Source organism: Apium graveolens, unplaced genomic scaffold (genome assembly GCF_009905375.1).
Source record: "Apium graveolens cultivar Ventura unplaced genomic scaffold, ASM990537v1 ctg8576, whole genome shotgun sequence".
Taxonomy (NCBI): Eukaryota; Viridiplantae; Streptophyta; class Magnoliopsida; order Apiales; family Apiaceae; genus Apium; species Apium graveolens.
Window position 1 is genome coordinate 3689 of NW_027421294.1, and position 6977 is coordinate 10665.

General features: G+C 40.8%; 1 non-coding gene across 1 annotated transcript; it reads right to left on the reverse strand.

The window, feature by feature from the left end:
* Positions 1 to 2413: 2413 nt before the first annotated feature.
* Positions 2414 to 2520, reverse strand: LOC141705128 (small nucleolar RNA R71). The gene has a single exon (XR_012568215.1). It is a non-coding gene; the product is annotated as a small nucleolar RNA R71 (small nucleolar RNA).
* Positions 2521 to 6977: the final 4457 nt, after the last annotated feature.

Sequence of the window (6977 nt, forward strand, 5' to 3'; positions counted from 1 at the left end):
AATATATCACGTATAATAAATTATAAATATGTTAATATAAAATGACGGATAATAATACTTATAAATATAGATCCACTATAAAAAAAATGCCTAAATACAACGGTAACACCCCTTTCTTAAAAATAGAAGGAGATATTACCTATAATCCATAAACCTACAAACGGAGTACTAATATATTTCTAAACAAAAATTAAACAGTCTAAAATCTTTAAAATAATATTAAATATCCAAACCGTCTAAACCAATAATATAAATATTAAAATCTCTAAATAAATAATTAAGTCTAGATAATTGATAAGTGACATTTTATACCACTTAGAACGTCGTAAAATGGCTTAAATTGGTGTCTTGAAATCAAGTATTTTGTGTATTTGATGCGTTTTTCTAGTGTTTATGCATTTCAGGGTATTCGTTACATTTCGGGGGAGGAATCATCAAGAATAAGTCTTGGCATGTGTTCATCATTGCGAGAGGAAGGATATGGGCAGATTACGGCGAAGAATCAGAGCAAACCTGGATTTTTTCCAGTAGAGGCCTGCGCGCCCGCGCAGAAATACTGAGCGGCTGCGCAGCAACCTGCGCGCCCGCGCAGCTATGCTGAGCGGCCGCGCAGGGTCGGGAAAAAGATAAATTATTTTAGACTTCTACTTCTGTTGGCTTCCAACTTCTATGTAATCTGAGTTTTATGGGACTATTATATAGGTAGATTTGAGACGTTTTCACAGAGAGTATGAAGGAGATTATGTTTCAGATTGTGTTTACGTAAGAAGCGAAGGAGATAAGGAGAAAGACCGATTTAGCACACCGCAACGAAGAGGAAGCATATATTCTTATAATTCTTGTTTTGTTGTAACGTTGGATGCTAGTTTCTTGCTTTGACTTATTTACTCTTGTGACGTACTTTGTTTTAATATAATTAGTTTAGTTATTATTTTCTTGTGTTTGTTTATCATGATTTCATATGAACCCATGATGGCGATAAGTTCTATTATGGGCTAATCGTGATCATGGGGTTGCAACGGATTTATTATGGAATTCTTTAGTTAATTGTTCAATACTTTAGTATGTGATGATTGTTTGATATCTAGTATTGGTTGTGCGTATTCATCTTATGTGCGTCGCGAACATATAAGATAGGGTGTTAATCTCTTGTGAAGCGACGTTGGATCTTGAGATTTAGAACTTGCCATGCTAGCATAGGTTCATGTACGTTGTGCATGATTAGTGGGTAACTCTAACCGTTTTATTTGCCCTATGTAATCAAAAAGGGATAACTTGTGCTTAAATCGTTGTGTTGTCAATTTCTGTAGACATATAGGAACTCAACATAATTGATGACTATTCAACTTCTATCTTAATTGTGGATGTTTGGTAGAATGGTATTAGTACAATGAAAGTTGGCTTTTATCAGTTTCGTGTTATTCGATTAATATCATCACTGTCACATGCTAAAGGTAATAACAATGGCTATAGAAGGAAGTAATAATGAAGTTGTGATCTCATGAGTGTTTTATTATTGATAAATTGAAGTGTTAGTTAAGTGGTTAATTAAGTAGTTAATTATAGTTAATATTAATCAACAATTTTAAGTGTTATTATCTTAACATTGAGAAGTAATCATACATTGGTGAGTGAGTTTAATTAGACAATAATTTAGTCTGAGTCTTTGAGGGAACGAACTAGAAAGTATTCTATATTACTTGTGAACGCGTATACTTGCGTGAATATTAGTGCGTATTTTTGCCCTAACAAGTTTTTGGTGCCGCTGCCGGGGACTCGACGTATTTGTTTAGTTTATGTACTTACCATCATTGGTCATTAGGACTCAGTGATTAGGACGTAGTAGTTACTTACTCTTTTCGGTTGTGTTTCAGGTACTTTAGCAAGCGTTTATGCAAACTCGTTCTCGTGCTCGCAAGAGGACTTTAGATACAGCTGAGGAGACAGACGAAGTTCTTGATATTCCGGAGAAGTTAGATTTTGAGGACTCGGATTCAGGAACTGAGCAGAAAGAACCAGTAAACATGGGAGATCGTATTGTTCAAGCTGATCCAGCTCTTATGGATTTTCTCGGCCTAAAATTGATGACATTCAGTCAAGCATCCTTCATCCGGCTATTCAAGCTAACACCTTTGAAATCAAGCCGGGCACTATTCAGATGGTGCAGAATTCTGTTTCTTTTGGAGGAGCGGCAACTGAAGACCCAACATGCACATAAGGAATTTTGTCGAGATCTGCAGCACTTTTAAGTATAATGGCGTGACTGATGAGGCTATCAGTTGAGGCTTTTCCCATTCTCACTGAGGGATAAGGCTAAGACTGGTTACATTCTGAACCAGCTGGGTCCATCACTACGTGGCAAGATCTTGCGCAAAAGTTTCTGGTGAAGTTTTATCCAATGGCAAAGACTGCTGCTATGAGGAGTGCTCTTACTCAGTTTGCGCAGCAACCTACAGAATCTATGTGCGAGGCCTGAGAACGCTACAAGGAAATGTTGAGAAAATGTCCACATCATGGAATGCCGGATTGGATGGTGATCACTGGTTTCTATAATGGTTGGGGGGCCCAATCTCAGCCCATGCTCGATGCAGCAGCTGGAGGCGCCTTATGGGCCTAAAAGCTATACTGAGGCGCTATAATCTTATCGAGACGATGGCTGCAAATGAGCATCAAAACCCAACTCAGAGGATGACGTCAGGCAAGGTAGCAGGTATTCTGGAAGTTGATGCAGCCACCGCTATTGCAGCCCAGCTCCAAGCGCTATCAATGAAGGTTGATTCTCTGGCTACATATGGAGTTAATCAAATAGCTATGGTTTGTGAGCTTTGTGCAGGTTCTCATGCTACGGATCAGTGTTCTCTTGTCAACGAATCTGTTCAGTATGTGAATAATTATCAGCGACAACAGCAGCCTGTGCCAGCGACCTATCATCCTAATAACAGAAATCATCCAAATTTTAGCTGGGGGAATAATCAGAATGCTATTCAGCCACCATATCAGCAAGGAGTGAGTAAACAGTTTAACCACCTGGATTCCAGCAACCACAGCAGTATGCTACAAGGCAATCATATCCTCAACAGGGAAGTGCAGCTGCACCCACTAGTGATGATTTTGAGGAACTTAAGCTGTTGTGCAAGAGTCAGGCGGTTTCTATCAAGACCTTGGAAAATCAAATCGGTCAATTAGCCAATGCAGTGCTCAATCATCAACCTGGCACTCTTCCCAGTGACACGGAAGTACCAGGCAGGAAGGAAGCTAAAGAGTAAGTCAGGCTATTACCTTAAGGTCTGGAAAAGTGGCTGATGCTGAAAAGGCAAAGGAAGTAGAAGCTGAAATTAGAGATGAAGAATCTAAGCAAAAGGAGGAAAGCGGCGGAACCAAGGAAGACTACTGTTGAACACACTCTGCCTGAGGCCAATACAGGGGAGAAACAACTCTATCCTCCACCACCTTTTCCTAAGAGATTGCAGCAACAAATGCCGGATAGACAGTTTGGGAAGTTTCTGGAGGTGTTCAAGAAACTTCACATCAATATACCTTTCGCTGAGGCTCTGGAACAAATGCCTAGTTATGCGAAGTTTATGAAGACTATTCTTTCAAGGAAGGTGAAACTGGATGACCTTGAAACCGTTGCTCTCACGGAAGAATGCAGCGCTGTTCTGCAGCAAAAGTTACCACCAAAACTGAAAGATCCAGGAAGCTTCACCATTCCTTGCACCATTGGCAATCTAAATTTTGACAAGTGCCTTTGTGATTTGGGAGCAAGCATTAATCTGTTGCCGTTGTCGATCTTTAAAAAGCTGGATCTGCCTGATCCAAAACCCACATACATGTCGCTACAATTGGCTGACCGTTCCATTACTTACCCAAGGGGCATAGTTGAGGATGTGCTCGTCAAAGTGGATAAGCTCTTCTATCCAGCAGATTTTGTTATTCTGGATTTTGAGGAAGATAAGAAGATTCCCATAATCTTGGGAAGGCCTTTCTTGGCTACTGGCCGTACCTTGATAGATGTGCAAAAAGGTGAACTTACTATACGGGTCCAAGATCAGGATATGACCTTCAATGTATTCAAGGCAATGAAATTCCCTACAAAAGATGAGGAGTGCTTAAAAGTGGATGTGATTGATACTGCGGTTACTTCGGAACTCGATCACATGCTAATGTCTGATGCATTGGAAAAGGCCTTAGTGGGGGATTTTGACAGCGATGATGAAGATAGCAACGAGCAATTACAATATCTGAACGCTTCTCCCTGGAAGCGAAAGCTAGACATACCATTTGAATCTCTTGGTACTTCTGACCTTAAGAATGCTGAAGGGAAGCTCAAACCATCAATAGAGGAAGCACCTACCTTGGAGCTCAAACCATTACCTGAACACTTGAGGTATGCTTTTTTAGGTGATTCATCTATGTTACCTGTTATTATTTCATCTGACCTTTCAGGTAGTGAGGAAGACAAGCTCTTAAGGATTTTGAGAGAATTCAAATCGGCTATAGGATGGACCATAGCAGACATCAAGGGGATAAGTCCTTCATATTGTATGCATAAAATTCTGCTAGAGGAAGGTAGTAAGCCAACTATGGCACAGCAGCGAAGACTGAATCCCATCATGAAGGAGGTGGTGAAGAAAGAAATTCTGAAATGGCTGGATGCAGGCATCATTTATCCTATTTCTGACAGCTCGTGGGTGAGCCCCGTACAATGTGTACCTAAGAAGGGAGGTATCACTGTGGTCGCAAATGAAAAGAATGAGCTCATCCCTACTCGAACAGTTACAGGATGGAGAGTATGCATGGATTATAGAAAATTGAACAAAGCCACAAGGAAGGATCACTTCCCTCTTCCATTTATTGATCAGATGCTTGACAGATTGGCGGGTCATGAGTATTTTTGTCTTCTGGATGGTTATTCCGGGTATAATCATATTTGTATTGCACCAGAGGATCAGGAAAAGACTACCTTCACTTGTCCATTTGGCACATTTGGTTTTCGCAGAGTTTCGTTTGGGTTATGTGGTGCCCCGACCACTTTTTAGAGATGTATGATGGCTATATTCTCTGACATGATTGGAAATAACGTCGAAGTGTTCATGGATGACTTCTCCATCTTTGGACACTCATATGATGAATGTTTGAATAATCTGCGCGCCGTACTCAAAAGATGCGTGGAAACTAATTTGGTGCTTAATTGGGAGAAATGTCATTTTATGGTGCGTGAAAGCATTATCCTTGGGCATAAGGTCTCTAGCAAGGGTCTGGAGGTGGACAAGGCCAAGGTGGGAGTCATTGAAAATCTTCCCCCACCTAATTCTATGAAAGGAATCCGTAGTTTTCTTGGTCATGCGGGTTTTTATCGGCGATTCATCAAGGACTTTTCAAAGATATCTAAGTCGTTGTGCAATTTGCTTGAGAAAGATGTGCCGTTTAAATTTGATGATGAATGTTTGGCAGCATTCAAGACTCTCAAGGAGAGTTTGATCACTGCACCAGTTATTACAGCACCAGATTGGACAGAACCGTTTGAGATGATGTGTGATGCGAGTGATTATGCGGTAGGTGCAGTTCTGGGACAGCGCAAGAAAAATCTCTTCCATGTGGTCTACTATGCGACTATTCGCTATCTGGTTTCTAAGAAGGATTCGAAGCCGAGACTCATTCGTTGGGTGCTTTTACTTCAGGAATTTGAGTTAGAGATCAAAGATAGAAAAGGTACTGAGAATCAAGTAGCTGACCATCTCTCTAGGTTGGAGAATCCCGATTCTACTTCACAAGATAGGACGTCAATCAATGAATCTTTTCCGGATGAGCAGTTGTTTGCAATTCAGGAGGAAGAACCATGGTTTGCAGATATTGTAAACTATCTTGTCAGCAATATAATGCCTCTTAATTTGACATCCGCTCAAAAGAAGAAGTTTCTGCATGAGGTGAAGTGGTATATGTGGGATGAACCATATTTGTTTAGACAGGGAGCTGACCAGATCATCAGGAGATGTATCCCGTTCTGTGAGACGGAGGGGATATTACGAGACTGCCATTCCACGGTTTATGGTGGACACTATGGAGGTGAGAAGACGGCAGCTCGTATTCTGCAAGCAGGTTTTTTCTGGCCTACTTTGTTCAAGGATGCTCATCAGTTTGTTTTAAGGTGTGATCATTGCCAAAGAGTGGGAAATTTGTCAAGGAAGGATGAGATGCCATTAAATATGATGCTTGAAGTCGAGGTCTTTGATGTGTGGGGAATCGATTTCATTGGGCCTTTTATCTCGTCTTGCAATAATCAGTACATCTTGCTGGCAGTCGATTATGTCTCAAAATGGGTCGAAGTTAAAGCTTTACCGACAAATGATGCAAAGGCAGTGCTAAATTTTCTTCATAAGCAAATTTTCACAAGGTTTGGAACACCTTGGGTAATCATAAGTGATGAAGGATCGCATTTTTGCAACCGTAAGTTCACTTCTATGATGCAGCGTTATAATGTGAATCATCGAGTAGCTACTGCCTATCATCCGCAAACAAATGGTCAAGCGGAAGTGTCTAACAGAGTGATAAAGCGTATTCTAGAGAAGGTTGTTTGTCCGTCAAGGAAGGATTGGTCTTTAAACCTCGATGAAGCTGTTTGGGCTTACAGAACAGCATACAAAACTCCACTTGGGATGTCACCGTTTCAGTTGGTGTACGGTAAGGGATGTCATCTACCGGCGGAGCTTGAGCATAAGGCCTACTGGGCATTGAAGAAATTGAACCTGGATTTAGATGCAGCTGGTAAGAAAAGAATGCTTCAGCTTAATGAACTTGATGAATTTCGACTTCAAGCGTACGAGAATAACAAAATGTATAAGGAAAAGGTGAAGAGGTGGCACGATAGGAAGCTACATCCTAAGTTATTTGTGCCAGGGCAACAAGTTCTTTTATTCAACTCTCGGCTCCGACTTTTTCCTGGGAAGTTGAAATCAAGGTGGTCTGGACCTTTTATT